Source organism: Lissotriton helveticus, chromosome 8 (genome assembly GCF_964261635.1).
Source record: "Lissotriton helveticus chromosome 8, aLisHel1.1, whole genome shotgun sequence".
NCBI classification, from domain to species: Eukaryota; Metazoa; Chordata; class Amphibia; order Caudata; family Salamandridae; genus Lissotriton; species Lissotriton helveticus.
The window spans coordinates 218,799,250-218,819,046 of record NC_136069.1 but is presented as its reverse complement, the minus strand read 5'-3'; the positions used below and the strand labels follow the sequence as shown (position 1 = coordinate 218,819,046).

General features: G+C 45.5%; 1 long non-coding RNA gene across 1 annotated transcript; it reads left to right on the top strand.

Moving 5' to 3' along the window:
- The first annotated feature begins 7,765 nt into the window (after positions 1–7,765).
- LOC144771560 (uncharacterized) lies at positions 7,766–9,042 on the top strand. The gene is made up of 3 exons (XR_013599341.1): positions 7,766–7,817; positions 8,524–8,597; positions 8,998–9,042. It is a non-coding gene; the product is annotated as an uncharacterized LOC144771560 (long non-coding RNA).
- Positions 9,043–19,797: the final 10,755 nt, after the last annotated feature.

The window sequence follows — 19,797 nt, the reverse complement described above, 5'->3', positions numbered from 1 at the left end:
TAAAAGAAGAAAGAGATAAAGGAGGAAAAGGGTGCAAATTATCTCAATTAAACTAAAGTTATGGGAATTTTCAGATGTTTCCTCTTTTACTATAATAAATTAAAAGGTGTGGCAGGAAAAATGCTTTCCTAATATAGGGAATGGATTAGAATCTGCAGACATATGTCTAAAGACTTTCACAGGAGAAGACATTCCAATGGTAGCAATACGGGTGTTGCTGTTCAAATTTAAAGAAAGATCAAAAAATTGAATGATTCGAGCACTGCAAGACACCCTCTACTCCAGGGTGTGAAATATAGTAAACAAAAGAAAACAAGTTCTTAATCAACTCGTATGCCTGGGCACAAGTATATGCTGGCACTCAGCAAGAAATTTCAAGAAACAGTTTTTGTCTTCTTCATTTCAAAGTTTTCCTTTTATTTGTAATCCATAGTTCATAACGACATACTAAATGTTAATTCACATTTAATGTCTTGGTTCGACAAGATTATCCGTATGGTATCATTCATTTAATTCGCAAATCTCTGGCCTCCCATGGCCTCCCAATGCATTTCGGCGCAAGCCAGCGCCTTTGTCAAGGGATCTGCAAATTCAAATGGCGGTAATTAATACTACGTCGTGTGTAGCCAACAAAACTACATGCACAATGTGCTTACGAGCAAATAATTCAAGAAAACACCATGAATAGCAATAGGCTGATTTAAAGAAAGACATGCTATATGTAAATTGTATATTGTTGTTGCAGGACCCTAATTCCTGAGATGGGGTGAACAAAGACAATCAAGATCGTTCTTGACTCGAATAGTCCTGATACTGTATTAGTAGTAGTACAACAGAGTGATGTGTTGGAACAGGAAATATTGAGAGAATAACCTGGGGAAGTATTTTCAGGGGAAATTGGAAAGTTGAAGGGCTTCTAGCAAAGAATCAGACTTAAACGGACTGCTGTACCTCAGGTGCATAAGGTAAGAAATATATCCTTAGCTTTGAGAGAGGAAGTTAAACATGAATTGGAAACGTTGTGTGCAGAGGGTGTGATAGAGAAGGTTGAAGCATCTGAATGGGTTTCTCCATTAGTGACTGCTAGAAAGGCGAATGGAAAGCTTTTTTTGTGAGTAGACATGAAGGACCTTAACTGGGACATTATAGTTGACTAGTTCTCTTTGCCTACAATAAGGGAAATGCTTTCGGTCACCAAGCCGATGGAAGAGCTCACAACCATAGACCTCACCACAGCTTACCATCAGGTTCTGTGGCACAAGATTAGTAGGAACTTTACAACTTTTACTACTCCATTTGGTTGTATTAGGTATGTGAGGGTACCATTCTGTTTGGCTACAGCTGCAACCATATTGTAACGTATAATGTATGAATTGTTCAAGGAGGTTAAAAACTTAATGTTCTTCTAGGATGACATTCTCATTAGGGAAAAACCCTAAAATGACACTGGCAAGGTTGTCAGAGATGTAATGGAAATTTTAAGATCTAAGGGATTAACCACAACGTTTAAAAAGTGTAAATTTGCTAGACAGAGTATGACGTACATGGGACATGAGGTGTTGGTGGAAGGCATGAAACCTGAGTAGGAGTTGTTAAAGGCAGTGGAAGAATAACCCATACCAAGCAGTAAGGATGAATTCATGGCGTCCCTGGGTCTAGTAGAATTGTATTCACAATTTATGTAGAATTTTTCAAGAAATACATGCATGTGGATGACAGAATGTCAGCAGGAATTTCTTTCTGTAAAACACGGGATGTGTATGCCTATGTCATTGCAAGGTTTTGATGCTACATTGACATCTATCATCAACACCAATGCTAGCTGCAAGGACATAGGGGTTGCCCTCATTCATATAAATGAACATGGAGAAGAGTGTGTGGGGGCTTTTGGTTCACAATTGTTAACACCCACTGAAGAAAAGTACTCAGTGATTGAGCATGAGGCCTTAGCCTGTGTGTCGTGTTTTGAGCATTGTAGGCCATTCGTTTAGGGCAGTCATGTGGTACTAAGAAGATTAGCGATATTATCAGTCAAAATTTAAGATTTTAAGTATAGCGTACAGTATTTACCAGGTGTATGGAACGAAGTAGGTTGTTGCTTCCTGTGACTGATATACCAAGAGATGATATCAAACAAAATAGTGTAGCGGAGGTTGGAGAAGCAGTGGAGGTTATTTCACCAGCAGAATGGCGAGAAGCATATGAGGAAGAATCGATTTTGACCAAGGTGAGAGTCAGAATTTCTGAAGGGTGGCCTGTAAAAAATAATGTATCTAATGACCTAACAACATTTTGGGAACTGAGACAGGAATTGTCTGTTGAAGATAACATGATACTAAGAAACGGCAGAATCATTCAACCTGAAAAGATGTGATCCCTAGTGATGGATTTGTGGCATGAAGGGCATTTGGGTATTGCAAAGGGAAATAATTGCATTAAAGAGTTGTATTGGTAGCCAGAGGAGGGGTTTGCCATAGAAAGGAAAGTAAGGGATTGCGTGGCATGTACACATTCTGCCAAGAGTCAAGTCACACTCAGTCCTTCATTGTCTCCAGTCGGTGTTCTTGAACACCCTTGGGAAAAAATCAAGTTAGACATAATTGGGCCAATCTCAGATGAGGCAGTACAGAAATATTTCAATGTAGTAGTTGACCAATTGTCTAAATGGTTCGAAGTGGAAGTGTTAAAGAGCATTCATTCTAGGAAGGTAATCTCTGAAGGAAGATTTGCCCAAATCATTCGCAACTGACAATGGTGTACAATTAATTGCAGAAGCATTTGAAAAAATCTTTTTAAGTAATAGAAAATAGCTATCCGGAATAAATGGTAAGAAAGTCAACACTGTTGTGGAAAGGTTGAAACTTTATTCAAGAGCACAGAAAGATGAAGAAAGTATTGCAGAGTATATATCAAAAAAAATTCTTTTTATTCGTCAATCATAACAAAATAGCCAACGCCAACGCGTTTCGTCCGTGTGCTCTTAGATTCATGTTCTCCCCAGAATAGGAACTATAATGTTTCGAATACAATGTATTGTGAAGATATCTGGTTCTTCCTCTTTGTATGGTTTTAATGGACACATATTGAGTATGTGTGTGATAATGTTGTATATATTTAGTTATATGTAAATATTTTATCTTGTATATTTCTCTTTTTGTATAGCCCTGAAGAAGTCCGATCACGGACGAAACGCGTTGGCTATTTTGTTATGATTGTCGAATAAAAAGAACTTTTTTTTGAAGAAATTGGATCTGAAAAATTCTTGGGAGGACAACTTGATGCTTACTAACATTTATGTTTAATAAGTAATATTGATGTACAAACATTGGAATTGAAATTCGAAGGGTGCGGGGTCTATCTTTTGTGCAGCATATTGGAGAGACAAGGCTTTGTCCCTCCACCATTGGGACTCAGGGGATTTTGTCCCAGACCTCCAGCACCTTCTTTCTTATGAAATAACTGGGACTTTTGTTCTTAGTGCGGGCAGAGTGGCTTTAATCCCTTTTCTTTTTTATATACAGTAGTCTAGTGGGCAGCCCAGCACTGAACAGAACCCTACAGTACTTAGAATTGAATTACAAAACCGTTGCCTCCAAAACATTTTATCAATAATGTTTGAAGACAATAGAGAGGAGCTTTTGAGTGACCTATTCAATACGGATAAAAATCATGTCCGTCCATCAATACCGATCACAAAAAATGATGGTCTCAAAAACAAATTTATTCGCCTTGAGAAACTTCGCAAACAAGAACTTGCTAAATGGTGGGACGGTGCAACCCTAAAAAAATACCTGGAGAATAAACGTATCCCGAGAGGCTTACGGATTCTCATCTTCCCCAATTATGAGGATCTTGAAGCTGACCTCTTAGGGGAATGGGAGGAGGGTTTGCACTTGGCATCTTTTAAAATGATGGATATTTTGGTACATAATTCTGATAGAAGAGGAAAAAAGATAAGAGATGAAATTCTTGCTCTGGAAAAAGAGATAAGCGAGGTTAATCTGCCTGACATAACTCAGAAAAACTATGACATCTTAAAAAAGGAATTGGCATCTTATCAGATCTATCTTAAAGGCAAAAAACAACAAAAGATAGAAAGGGATCGTAATGACTATGAGAGAGGACGCATATTTACGTTCGCCCGTAAATATGATGATGCAGTAGCCAAAAATGCTCCCACTCCTGCTAGTGAGACTAGGGCACCAAGTATTTCCTCCAGTAGTACATCTGTCTCCTCTGTCTCCTCAATAGAAACAGATCCAGGAGAGGGAACTAGTACTTCTACACTTAGCCTCAATCCTGCGTCTGATTTTTTAAAAGAGGTCCAGAGATACCGTCTGGGGAACAAAAACAAAAACAGACAGGTAGGCGAAGAACTAGGAGGGGTGGCCAGAAACACAAGATCCACTACCAAAGCAAAAATGGGATACAACAAATAGAACCCAGTACTCAGATTGTGAACCATGATTTGGACAGCTTAGCGGACTATGATGTTGGAAATGATGTAAATGTGATTAATTTGTCATCAAAACAATTCTCTGATGTGGAAACTTCTATTTTGTGTAAAGGTTTGAATTTTTGTATAATGGACAAACAATCTATGGACGATGTACATGTGGACTTATTTCGTTTCACTCGTAAACTGAAAATAAAAAAATACTTTGCAGAACGCACCAATGTCTGTATTCCTGTACAAAATGCTTCGTGTGTATCAGATTTCACAATTGCAGAACTTGACATTTCCCATACTATAGCTACACTATATGATGAGGATCAACTGGGTGATCTTGTTACTCATGCACGGAACTTAGATATATGTGAGGATATAACGATAGATAGTGGTCTAAAAAATCGTTCCAAGTTTATACCATCTAGCCCAAAAACTGTCATTGACGAATTTTCCACTAGGGTCACACATGATCTCTACAAACTAGAGGACATGCATCACATGAAGAACAGATGCAAACATCCTCACAATATCAGTAAGTCCGAGAAACTTTTTCTTCAGTCTATCCGTGATGACCCATCTTTGGTCGTCCGAGAGGCTGATAAAGGTGGGAATGTTGTTATTATGGACCACCTAGACTACACAAATGAAATACATAGACAATTAAGTGAACAGAATTGTTATGTCAGATTACATTCGAATCCGATTAAGAACATTGAGTGTACCATCAATGCAAGATTAGTGGAGTGGAAGGAATCCGGACTATTATCAGACTCTGAATATAGATACTTATTAGCAGAAAACTCTCGTTTCCCATGTATCTATACACTCCCCAAGGTGCATAAGGGTGGTACGTTCCCCCCTGGTAGGCCCATTATATCTGGCAATGGGGGGCCAACGGAACACATTGCTGAATACGTTGATTCCTTCCTCCAGCCATTTGTACGTAATTTGCCATCTTATCTACAAGATAGTAGAGAGCTTTTGTGTAAATTGGAGGATGTGGTCTGGGAAGAGAATACTTTCACGTTTGTAACTATGGACGTGGAAAGCCTGTACACTTGTATAGAGCTGAGTAATGGAATGAAGTCACTGAAACATTTCTTGTATAAACGCAATGCCTGCCATCTGGAACATACTCAGATGTTGTTGACCATGTCAGAATTGATACTGACGCAGAATGCGTTTCTGCATGAAGACAATTGGTACCTACAGAAACAGGGTACGGCCATGGGCTCCAGGTTTGCTCCATCCTATGCAAACCTTTTTATGGGTCTGTATGAGATGGAGCATGCCTGGGGCCATGGAGCTGGCAAGTGGATGGACGATATAATATTTTACGTCCGGTACATTGACGATGTCTTCCTTATTTGGAAGGGCAGTGTTGAAGGATTAACTGACTATTTTCATTACCTCAACAATAATGACTTCAACATCAAGTTAACTATTAGTCACTCCCAGAAAGAGATTGTGTTTTTGGATCTTAGACTGTACATAAAAGATGGCATAATCCATAGTGATATGTACAAAAAACCGACTTCTTGCAATAGTATATTGCATGCGACCAGCTGTCATCCTAAAAACACCATTACAGCAATTCCTTATGGCGAAATGATACGTGCACGCCGTAACTGTAGTGAAGAGGTCAACTTTGAGGGAAACATCAAAAGAATAAAAAGGGATTTTGCAGTGAGGGGATACACAAACAATGATATTGTGAAAGCAGAAAATAAGATCCGTAAGAAGGTACGTAGGGAAACACTGATTAAACAACCGCCAAAGAAATCTAAAACTATAAATCAGTGTGCCTTCATCACTGAATATGGTATGTATAGTAACCATGTTTACGGCATTCTAAGAAAACATTGGCACCTATTGAAATCTGACACCTTGCCTATGGGCATTATTCCTGACAAACCAAGAGTTATTTATAAAAAGGGAATAACGATTAAAAACATATTATGTCCTAGCTATGTAAAACCTCCCAAACAAAACACCGTCGCATGGTTTCCAGTCAAACCAACCGGATTTTTTGTATGTGGTACTTGCTCTGTATGTAAATATGGAATCAATAAAATTGAGAGCTTCAGTTATAACAGCCCTAAAAAACACAGGATTACCACATTTATCAATTGCAATACCACCTTTGTGGTGTACTTGATTATTTGTGATTGCAATATGGTCTATGTTGGTAGTAGTACGAGATGTTTAAAGATAAGAATTCAGGAACATCTTAGGAATATTATTCATGGTGACATATACGCAGCCCGGTGGCCCAACATATCTTGGAGTGCCATCCCCTAAAAAAGGATATTAGGTTTCATGCACTGGACAGGGCATTGGCTAATACCCGGGGAGGTGATAGGACCACATATCTCAGACAGTTAGAGGCCCGCTGGATTTGTAGACTGCGATCAGTGAGTCAGGGACTTAATGTCATAAATGAATTCCATCATTTTCTTTAAGACTGAATTAATATGGCTGAACTATGAGTGTGTGGCTGTTGTTAATCCAAAGATTGGGGTCTGTATATATTGGACAGTTTTCTTGAGACTTGCCATTTAATCACTGTATATCTGCCTACCTAGTCTTTTGTAATGAATATGTAGATTCTACTTTGAATTCACTTATTATGGATTTTTAACCTTGTGATTAGAATTATAATTTATGCCATATCAATATCAGACCAATTGGACTCACTGACCATCTAAGTATTGACCACAAATTGTTCTTGTAGGTCATGTCTAAAAAAGATATATTAACTTGTCGTTTTTTCAAGAAATCCTAAAAAAACGAAAATATCGACTGTGAATAATCCCTAAATATAGATCTGCTGACTTTTTGCCTAATATACGAATACTAGTCAGACTAGGCCAATATGGCCGATGCCTTATCTCTATATTTTGATTAGATCTAGACAGTCGCCTTAAAATCGAGGATCTTCGTGACTTTTTGTGTTGGGGCATTAACAAAATAATTTGGATGCTAATATACACGCAAAAAGGACGGTTTTGAAGGCATAGATTATAAATCTATCCTTAAAGTTTGCTTTTCGTTCGTTTTATTGAATTTATGGCCTCGACACGGACTTTCTTTGACTAGGCTAATATGGCCGACCATCTGAATTCGAGAATAACCTGCTCAAGATGGCCGTTGTATTCAGTATTACACAGTTATCTCGTGTGACTGACTCCAAAAAACGAAAAAAACAGTACGTCATAGATACTCGACTTCAATGAGGCTAATTGCCAATTTATTGTTGTTAATTGGTGATTGATGGCCTATTTTCATTGGTATATAAACTCGAGGGTCAGTAAGGTTTTCTTGAACCAGATGACCACATATCCACGACGTGCCGATACTCTTTGCGGTAAGTTCCTATCTGCTTGAGAATCATTTATGCGGAAGCAACCATGCTTGTCTGGCATTCTCTTGCATCAAGGTGTATTTACTGCTTAGTTATTGAAGGAGACTTTGTATAAGAAGAAACTTTTGACTAAGCTAAAATGGCCGCCAATACCGTTCGAGTGACTGTACTTGTTAGGAATAGCGGTGACACATTTGTAAGCCTTTGCTTGCGAGATGCTTATCCAGGCGCCAGTAATCGTGTCCTGTGGGTACTCTCTTGATCCAAGAATGTGTATACTATTCAGCCACTAAAATGGGCGGTTTAAAAGAAAAAATATTTGACTAAGCTAAGATGGCCGCCAATATCGTTTGTGAGGCTGCACTCGTTGGGAATAGCTTTGACGAACTTGGGGCTAGTCCAGCAACGCACAGGCACTGACTACTTGTTTATAAGCTGAAATAGGGTTTTACATTGTATATTCATGATTGTCGGTTGGCAATATTCATACAGACACATGCCTTCTTGACTAGTCCAAGATGGTGGATTTAGTCTCAGATGGATGCGACTTCTTCTTAACTCTCCTTCTTGTCAGATAAATATGCTATAGTAATATAAATATTGATTATATAAACCTGCACACACAATGGGACTAGGATGCTGATTAACGTGTCTGAGGAAATGGACATATACCCAACAAATGGTCTTTTGCTTTGCATTTTTTTCATAGGCTTTCTACATTGAAAAATCTTCTCGCTTGGAACATTCCATTGTATTGAAATTTGACTGTTCATGCCCCATGCTGTAAGTAATGCAAATGTAGGGCTAAAAGGTACACAAGTGGAATATGGAAGTTGTTGAACAAATTGTTTTCTTCAGATAGGCTTTTGAGTCAAATGTATGGTCTCTTGGGTTTATATAAACAGTCCTGCCGTGCAAGAGACAAGAGCATAAGGTGAATGTTCACTGACATTCTTAAGCTTTGACAATTAGCAGCATGGAGTAAAATCATGTTTCTGATTTAGGAATGTAACATGTGAGGTATGAAATATGTACACGTCATAATGATGATCAATGGCAACAGCATTATTGTTTTGATTGAATTTTTCATTTTTAAAAAAACTATTGAATGCCTAGTAAGCTTAAAGTTAGAATTTTTGAAAAAATCTTTTTGTTACTAAGAATATACTATTGCATTTTCCAGATTACCAGATCTAACATATGTGAAGAATGCTTGTTCTAAAAATAAAGGAGAAGCTGAGCAAGGTATTTGTCTTGTACATAGATTTTGACTATCCTTATAGAATTAATATAAGGGATTCTTGACAATGGTGTTATTAGACATAACGAGTATAAACTGCATGCACTGGTTTTTGATACTGTGATTGTATGTGATATTGGGGTTCTTGTGACATTGTGCTCTTAGATTCATGTTCTCCCCAGAATAGGAACTATAATGTTTCGAATACAATGTATTGTGAAGATATCTGGTTCTTCCTCTTTGTATGGTTTTAATGGACACATATTGAGTATGTGTGTGATAATGTTGTATATATTTAGTTATATGTAAATATTTTATCTTGTATATTTCTCTTTTTGTATAGCCCTGAAGAAGTCCGATCACGGACGAAACGCGTTGGCTATTTTGTTATGATTGACGAATAAAAAGAACTTTTTTTTGAAGAAATTGGATCTGAAAAATTCTTGGGAGAACAACTTGATGCTTACTAACATTTATGTTTAATAAGTAATATTGATGTACAAACATTGGAATTGAAATTCGAAGGGTGCGGGGTCTATCTTTTGTGCAGCATATTGGAGAGACAAGGCTTTGTCCCTCCACCATTGGGACTCAGGGGATTTTGTCCCAGACCTCCAGCACCTTCTTTCTTATGAAATAACTGGGACTTTTGTTCTTAGTGCGGGCAGAGTGGCTTTAATCCCTTTTCTTTTTTATATACAGAGTATATATCAACCCTGAGAGCATTAGCAGCATCATGTGTATTTGAAACCATAACATATGATCAAATGTTGAGAGATCAAGTTATGATGAGAACGAAAAGTAAAAAAGTGCAAGAAAGGTTATGAGTAGGTTCTGACATGTCATTAAATGCCACCATTAGTACTGCTAAGAGCATAGAACAATTGGAAACTTTGTGCATGAAATAGGAAGTAGTGGAGGGGAAGCTGGAAGAAAACCAGAGTGAACAACCTTTACAACGAAACTTTTACAACGCACTACCATTACAACGCGGTCATTACAACGCAAACTATTACAACGCATTGCTCTGGGGGGCGCTCTAGGATAGGGAATAGGTTAATTTACTATCCAATAACCTTCTCTACTGTCCACGGGGACTGGAGTTGGAATAGTAAATTAAACTATTCACTATCCAGCGCCCAAAAGCACTATCCGTTGTAATGGACTGCGTTGTAAAACTTGCGATGTAAAGGTAGGCATTGTAAAAGTATGCGTTGTAACGTCATACATCCGAAAACCAGAAGTCAATTATTCGGTAAATGCAGTCAAATCTGAGGAAGAAAGAAAAAAAATGATAACAATGAGGGAAAAAACTCTATGTTACAGATGTGGCAGTAGTTTCCACCTTGGCAATTTCAAAAACTGCCCAGCAATATACAAAAATTGTTGTTGTTGTAGGAAAAAAGGTCATTGTGGAAGGGTGTGTTGAAGTAGATCAGATTCCAATGTGAATTATATGACTAATGGGGAGTGTGAAAAAGAATTAAATCCTAATGCCATACTTTGTTTACGGGATAGTAATGTGAAAAACTTTCCAGAGTGTGTGGTGCACATTAATGATAAAGGTGTGGCGGTCATGGTTGACTCGTGCCTGGTATAGTATCATTGGTAAAATACTGTGGAATCAAATTGGAAAAATGAAATATCATGGCCCAAGATGTACGACCTGTTGGATATACTGTCCACATGATGGATTTACTGGGTTATTTCTGGGCTAATATTTGCTTCAAATAAAGGGAAACAAGAGGGAAAATCTATGTGGTCGCTAAAGGGGATTCCATTTTAGGGTGGCCAAATCAGCAAGAGTTGATAATGTAGTTGGATCCCAATGCTGTGCAACAGGTGTTTGCGGTGGGAAGCGTCCAAAATGGAAATGTTGAGGATGTTATTGATGTGAAAACAGAATTTCCTGAAGTCTTTTCAGATAAATTGGAGAAATTCATTGGTTTTAAACACAAAATTCTATTATTGGAGATTGCTGTTCAAGTCAGGTATAAAGTTCGAAATGTACCTTCGACTCACAGGGACAAGTTGAAAGTTTTGTTAAGTGATTTGTGTGATAAGGAAGTTATTCAGCCAAAAGAGCCTTCACCATGGGTATGTCCAGTAGTTATAACCTTGAAGCCTTCTGATGAGCTCAGACTCAGCGTGGATCTTAGGAGCCTCAACAATGTAATTTGGATTGATAGGCATCCCTTGCCAAATTTGCATGAATTAGCAGGGGCAACAGTTTTTTCCACATTGGATTTAGCAAGTGAATACCATCAGATAGAATACAAGGAGAATTGCATCATTTAACAGCATTTGTGACACCGGATGGTATGTTCCAGTATTGTGTCTGTGTTTCAGAGACTTATTAAAGAAACACCAGAGGGGGTCCAAGGAGTGATCACTTTTGAAGATGACATTTTGGATTATGGGAAACATGAAGTAGATCATCGTACCAATTTGAGAAATGTTCTGCAGAGGTTCAGACATAAAGGTTTACCTCTCAAGGGACCCAAGTGCATCTAAATCATAGTGAAGTGGAGTATTTAGGTCACTGTATTTCTAAGAATGGAATCAAGGCTAAACAAGATCATGTAAAAGCTGTTGAAGGTGCTCATGTTCCAACATCTAAGGACCAATGACGGACATTCTTAGGACTTAAAGAATTCTAATCTAAATGTATAGATAACGTTGCTATCAAGGTTGAACCTTTATGTTTTTTTATTGAGGAAAAACAATGAGCTTTCAGAAATCTAAAAAAAGAGCTTGCTAATGCACCTTTTTTTAAATCATTTGAAATAGGGAGAGAATGCACTGGGGCTGTTGATGCCAGCAAATATGGATTGGTGCAGGAAATAAAGTCGGAAGAATATGTGGTGTTTTATGCATCTAGAACATTGAGAGGTTCTGAAAAATGTTATTCAGTTATTGAAAATGAGCTCTTGCCATGTACTCGGGCAGCAGACCATTCTAGTCAGTTCTTGTGGGGAACTCGTTATGTGTTAAGAACATATTGTAAACCTTTAATGTATGCACTATCACCAGAAAAGTTGAATGTTCATGCGTATTTCCTATCACACTTGCCAGTTAATTCTAAGTTGGATGAGAATGAGGAGGAATGGGAGTGTGAGGTTACTTATATTATGGCAGATAATAATGAAGTTGATTTAGAGATGATTTCTAAGGAAAGGTTGCTAAGTGAATCCAAGGCTGGTGTGGAATTGATGTTGGTATGTGATTACATGAATAATGGTTGGCCAGAGGAACGGAAATTGAGTGGAGAAGCAGCAGTTTTAAAAAAATAATACAAAATGAATTTATATAAGATGAATTTTTCTGCTCTATGGTAATAAAGTGGTACCGCCCTCTGGGTTGAGGAATGATATATTTCAGATGGGTCATGAGGGACATGTGGGTATGTTTGCAACTAAAAGATGCATTAGAGAGTTTTATTGGTGGCCTGGTATGAGTAGTATGATGGAAGAAATGGTGGAGGGCTGCATTTTGTGTGCAAATAGTGAGAAATCTGTAAAACCAAGTGCCCCTGAATCTGCTCCCATTGAGCTTCCTCCTGGGCCATGGAGGAAGTTGGGAATTGACATTTTGGGTCCTTTTTGTACCATTCCTAAGAAGGAAGCATACTGTATTGTGCTGATGGATTATTTTTCAAAATGGCTGGAAGTTAAAATGACTAAGAAAGTAATGTCTGAGGTGATCATGGAGTTTCTGGGAGGTATGTTTTGTAGAGAGGGATTGCCGGGAGAGTTAGTTTAGGATAATGGTCCCCAATTTATTAGTAAGTCTTTTGAAGATTATTTGAAGAGGTGTATAGTGAAGCATAAAAGAACAACTAATTATAATTATTATCCCCAGTCTAATGATCAGACTGAGAGGTTTAATCGTGTAGGAAGAGATTCTATTCAGTTAGCTTGCAAATGGAGGTTTACCCTGGAGGAAGGCTCTACAAGCCTCTTTGCTGTCATATCGTACTATACCTAATTCAGTCACTGGATATTCTCCCTTTGAGTTATTGTGGGGTAGGAAGCCGGGATCAAATTGGCCCCATGGTGGTTGAAGGAGTGTTGTGGAGAATTTGATGCTTGCATTGACTATACGAAGATTAGGGAGCAGATAAAGGTTTATCTAGGGAAAATTAAGAATAATATGAATAGAGGAAGAGGCAAATTGTCAAATTTCAGGGTTTGTGCTGGAGATTGGGTCCGCATTAGGAAACCAGTTGCTAGTGGTAAAGAGTTACCTAAATGGTCAGAACCAGTATAAGTCGAGCACGTTTATGACAAGACCATTAAGGTTCAAATAGGGAGAGTTTCGAATGAGAGTCAGGTTTCTATTTTCAGAAACTCTGAGAGCAGTGGATCTAGGATTGTCAAACAATGCTAAAGTCAGAGGAAGATGGCAATATTTTCATGGATATGCAAGTGGATGATGATGTGGTTCATGTGGAAGAAGATGCTGGTGGGTGTTGGACAGGCCGCATGGTCGGGCTGCCCCCTCCCCGCAATGGGACCTGGACCCTGGCTCCCCCTGCATCCCCAGCCAGAGTCCCCGACGACCACCCGAAGTACACTGCAATTCCTCACCCACAAGACACCAGCTCCGAACCCAGCTGGCCCGGGTCACCATCCACACCACGGCCTCGGCCCAGCCGCCATCTTGGGCCCCTACAGCACGAGGCCGCGTGGCCTCAACTCGACCCTCACCCTGGGCCCGGCCGGGCCCGACATCGAGGCACCAACCTCCCCCCGGGAGGCAGAGTGACCACTTGGCGAGTCAATGGGAGAAAGGAATCGTCAACGGCTCTCCTCCGCCAGGTGTCGATCACCCCCGGCCGCCTGGGCGCTGGCTCCACCCCCCTGCTGGGTGTCTGGACTCCCTCATCCCGGACCTCCCGGCCCCCCAGGCGCGAGGGTCCGGACATCAAAGGGGACCAGACCTATAACTGGGGCAGGACCAGACCAGGAAACCAGTTGTATCCTGGAGTCGAGAGACCCGAGAAGAACTCATCTGTGACTGGCCTGCTGGCGCTGCCGCGGCCCTCTGCCTCGTGAAACCATCGTCTTGGCCTGCTGGCGCTGCCGCGGCCCTCTGCCTCGTGAAACCATCGTCTTGGCCTGCTGGCGCTGCCGCGGCCCTCTGCCTCGTGAAACCATCGTCTTGGCCTGCTGGCGCTGCCGCGGCCCTCTGCCTCGTGAAACCATCGGCTTGGCCTGCTGGCGCTGCCGCGGCCCTCTGCCTCGTGAAACCATCGACTTGGCCTGCTGGCGCTGCCGCGGCCCCCTACCTAGGGAGACTATCATCTTGGCCTGCTGGCGCTGCCGCGGCCCGATCCACAGACACTCCAGCTCGAGGATTGTGAGCTCGCCTCTTACCACTACCTGTACCGATCCGGTACCAAGACTGTCCCGCTACCCCCTTTTTCCCTACAGAGACTAGAAGTGAGAGGACCCCCGGGTCCGAGATATCCTGTATCGCTGATATCCTTGCCTTAAGAACCTTATATAAAGCATTGAACTCGACTTGGTGTGGTGCCTGTTTGTGGGGAGGGAGGTAACTTGTCTGTACGATCGCAGGAGACGGTCCCACTCGGGGATCTCTCCCTCAGTATCCGGCCGACCCTCAGGGTCCCCGTCTAACATTGGTGGCCAGCGACGGGATCCGAACCTACGCATAATCGTACAGAAAGTCACCCGACCCACGACACACGACCACCATGACAACAGAGAGCGGAACAACGGAGAAATTCCAGATGGAAAAATTGGAAGATTACAACCACCGAGAACTGAAGCAATATTGCATGGAACTTGGTCTCCCAACCACGGGTCTGAGTACGAAGGAAGACTTCAAACGAGCCCTAGAAACCTGGGCGGAAACGGGTACGGCCGTACCCCGAACACAAACAACCGAGACGAGCCCCGCACCAACTAAAGAAAGAGCGGGTCTCTCCCTGGAAGAGATCCGAGAAAGAGAAAAAACCAGACTCCACGAATTAGAACTAGCCCGACTTCGCTTGGATGGAGAACTCAAGCTGGCAGAACAAAAAATAACCCTGGAACACTTACGGCTCAGGGAAGAGCGAGAAGACAAGCAGAGACAGAGAGAGCTAGAGGAAAAGAAACTAGAGTACGAACATGAGCGCAATCTCAAAACACTGGAGGTCCAGAAACAGAATAAAGACCTCGGACTCCCCGAACGACCGACCCCGTCTGCCTCGACCGAACCCAAGGTTCACATCCCCAAAGATGTCATCCGGGAATACCACAAGAACGATGATATACAGCAGTGGTTTAAAGCCTATGAGGTGGCAATGACCTCCCACCGGATTCCCCGAAGCGATTGGGGAGCCGGATTATGGGGGAGGTTTGTCAACGAAGGGCGGGACGCCCTGCTACAACTCCCGGACCAGCTGATGACCTCCTACGACCACATGAAGGCCGCCCTCCTCACTCGATACGGGCTCACACCGGAGATGTACCGCCAACGGTTCCGCGACTGCAAACGGATTCCGGGTACAACTTGGGTGGAGTACGTGAACTTTTTTAGCCGAGCCTTCGAGGGGTGGATCAAGGGCAACAAAGTAACCACCTACGAACAACTCTTTGACCTTATCGTATGGGAGCACCTGTCGAACAACTGCTTCGTGGAGCTCCGGCAACACCTCCTGGACAGTAAGCTAACCGACCCTCGACAACTCGCCGTCGAAGCCGACCGGTGGGAAAGCACCCGAGTTGGCCGGAACGCACCCAGCGAATTATCCAGACCGTATCGCCCCCGAGGGGGAGGAGGGAGTCAGGGTCGGGGGAGAGACCCCGGCCCCTCGTCACCCCCCAGAAACCCCTCGACCCCGGTTGGCCGAGGAAGCCCTACCGTCCGGGCCGGTTTCCGGGCCAACATTACGTGCCACAGGTGCCAGCGACCCGGCCACTACGCCAGTGATCCCAATTGCCCAAAGAATCCGAACACGACCCCCCGCCAAGTTGCAGCGGCGGCCCTAGGGGAAGAACTAATCCCGGAAGACCAGGAAGAGTACGAGACCGATCCCTCTGAATGGGCACCCGCCGCCATGGCACTGGTCTGCTTAGGGGAGAGAGACATGATCCCGCGGGCCCCCCTTCCCGCCAACACCCAGAAGTACGGTCAATGGGTCAACATTAATGGCCGCCGGGCGGAAGCCCTCCGCGACACCGGGGCCAGTGTAACGGCGGTCCGACGCCACCTCGTCACTCCAGACCAAATCTTGCCGAACATTCTTTGCCCTGTCCGATCAGCCGACAATTCCGAAAGCCTATGCCACATGGCCTGCGTCCCCTTCGAGTGGGGAGGAGTAACAGGGATGTTAAAAGTAACTGTCCGCGATGATGCCCCCGTGGACTGCCTCCTAGGAAACGACCTTGAAAGCTCTCCCTGGGCAGCTGTCGAACGGAGGGAGCACCTGGGGATGCTCGGCCTCCCCGAATGGGTCTGCGTCACGACCAGGTCCATGACCGCCCGCGCGGTCCCCAGCCCAGAAGAGCCCGAGTGGCCAGAACCTCCTCCCGCGCTCATCCCCGAGGAGGCCGCCCCAGAAGCCAGTCCATTGACCCAAACCGAAGAAGGATCCGACCAGCTTCGGGACGTCCCTGACCTGGCACAATGGCGGCAGGAGGGAGGCCCCACGCAGGAACAATTCCGGGCCGAACAGAAAACCTGTCCCTCTCTCGTAGGACTCCGGCAGCAAGCCCTGGCCCAGAGCACCGGGGATACCTCGGGGGCCCACTGGATCTACTGGGACCAAGACCTGCTCTACAGCGAGCAGAAAGTTGCAGAACTAGGGGCCAGTCGGGTGCTGGTGGTGCCCCTTCGCTTCCGAGACTTCCTCCTGAACTTAGCCCACGATGTCCCCCTTGCCGGACACCTGGGGCAGGATAAAACCTACGACCGCCTGGTGACCCATTTTTTCTGGCCCCACATGCGGAAGGATGTCACCAACCACTGCAAGGCCTGCCCCACCTGCCAGGCCAGCGGAAAAAGTGGCCGAAAAATCAAAGCACCGTTACAACCCTTTCCTGTCGTCACCACCCCGTTTGAACGAGTGGGAATAGACATTGTGGGGCCCCTCGACCCTCGAACAACCCAAGGACACCGGTTCATCCTGGTCCTTGTAGACCACGCCACCCGCTATCCCGAGGCCATCCCTCTTCGGACCGTGACGGCCCCCGTGGTGGGCCGGGCCCTGATGGGGATCTTCTCCCGGGTGGGGTTCCCCCGGGAGGTCGTCAGTGACAGGGGCACGAACTTTATCTCCAGATATATGAAGTCCCTCTGGCAACAATGCGGGGTCACCTACAAATTCACGACCCCCTATCACCCGCAAGGAAACGGACTGGTCGAGAGATTCAACCGCACCCTCAAGGGGATGATTATGGGTCTAGAAGAACCCCTCCGACGCCAGTGGGACGTGCTACTTCCCTGCCTCCTGTTTGCCTATCGGGAGGTCCCGCAGAAGTCCCTCGGCTTCAGCCCCTTTGAACTCCTGTACGGGCACCCCGTCCGGGGCCCCCTCAGCCTAGTCAAGGAAGGTTGGGAGCAGCCTCCCCAGAAAACTCCCCCGGACATCTACAGGTATCTCCTGGCTCTCCGCAACCAGACCCGGCGGTTCCGAGACGCCGCCAAAGCCAACCTCGAGGCCAGTCAGGAGGACATGAAGAGGTGGTACGATCAGCACACGTCCTCCATTGAGTTCGAACCTGGACAACAGGTCTGGGTGATGTCCCCGTTTGAGCCCTGTGCACTCCAAGACAGATGGTCCGGGCCCTTCAAGGTAATCGAACGCAAGGGGCCCGTCACCTATTTAATCGACATGGAGACTGCCCGGAACCCCCTACGGGTCCTCCATGCCAACAGGCTCAAACCCCATTTTGTGCGATCCGAACTCAGCCTCCTGATGGCTACCGATAATGGGACAGAAGAAGACTCTGAACCCCTTCCGGACTTACTGAGGGCCCTCGAGCAGGATGGCTCAGTGGAAGGGGTCCAGCTCTCCGAGGCCCTGTCCCCGGAGCAACACCAAGACTGTCAAACGCTCCTGAGGCAGTTCGCCTCCCTGTTCTCCCTCACCCCCGGAGTCACCCCCTGGTGCCTCCACGATGTGGACACCGGGGACAGCCCTCCTATTCGACACCGAGCGTACCGCGTACCAGACCGGGTACGAGCCTGCATCCAGACCGAGGTGTCCAAAATGCTGACCCTAGGAGTGATCGAACCCTCAGACAGCCCCTGGGCGAGCCCAGTCGTCCTAGTTCCCAAGGCAGCTGCCCCGGGCATTGCCCCTGAGCTCCGGTTCTGCGTGGACTATCGGGGGCTGAATGCAGTTACCCGGACCGACGCTCATCCCATCCCCCGGGCAGACGAGCTAATTGACCGGATGGGGGCCGCCCGCTACCTGAGCATCTTCGACCTAACAGCGGGCTACTGGCAGATCGGCCTCACCCCTAGGGCCCAAGAACGATCTGCCTTCTCTACCCCAGACGGGCACTACCACTTTAAAGTCATGCCCTTCGGCATGAAAAACGCCCCGGCAACGTTCCAACGGCTGGTAAACCAGGTACTGGCGGGCCTGGAAGGCTTCAGCGCCGCCTACCTGGACGACATTGCTGTGTACAGCCACCAGTGGACCGACCACCTCCGCCACCTGCGGGAGGTTCTACACGCCCTCCAGCAAGCCGGGCTCACCATCAAAGCCAGCAAGTGCCAGGTGGGCCAAGGGTCCGTGACCTACCTAGGACACCAAGTGGGAAGCGGGCTGGTGGCCCCTCTCCAACTCAAGATTGCTGCCATCCAGGCCTGGCGACCCCCTACGACCCAGACAGAGGTCCGGGCCTTCCTGGGGCTCACCGGATACTACCGGCGGTTCATGAAGGACTATGGTAGCATCGTGGGGCCCCTCACGGAGCTCACCTCCAAAAAGAGCCCCAAAACCGTCAACTGGACCCCGGACTGCCAATCGGCCTTCGAAAAGCTAAAGACCGCCATGTGCACGGCCCCCGTGCTCCAGGCTCCCGACTACAGCCGGGAATTCATTGTGCAGACGGACGCCTCCGATCATGGTGTGGGGGCCGTCCTCTCCCAACTCAACGCCGAAGGGATCGACCAGCCAGTGGTCTTCATCAGCAGACGCCTATTGCCCCGAGAACAGCGCTGGAGCACCATTGAGAGGGAGGCCTTCGCCGTAGTCTGGGCACTCAAGAAGCTCCGGCCATACCTCTTCGGCACCCACTTCCGGGTGCAAACAGACCACCGACCCCTGCAATGGCTGATGCAAATGCGGGGGGAGAACCCGAAGCTGCTGCGCTGGTCCATCTCCCTGCAGGGGATGGACTTCACGGTGGAACATCGTCCAGGCCAGGACCACGCCAACGCCGACGGCCTGTCACGCTTTTTCCGCCTCAGCGAGGAGAGTCCCCAGGAAGATGGCTGACTCTCCCCGCCTTCAGCTGGGGGGGACGCATGTTGGACAGGCCGCATGGTCGGGCTGCCCCCTCCCCGCAATGGGACCTGGACCCTGGCTCCCCCTGCATCCCCAGCCAGAGTCCCCGACGACCACCCGAAGTACACTGCAATTCCTCACCCACAAGACACCAGCTCCGAACCCAGCTGGCCCGGGTCACCATCCACACCACGGCCTCGGCCCAGCCGCCATCTTGGGCCCCTACAGCACGAGGCCGCGTGGCCTCAACTCGACCCTCACCCTGGGCCCGG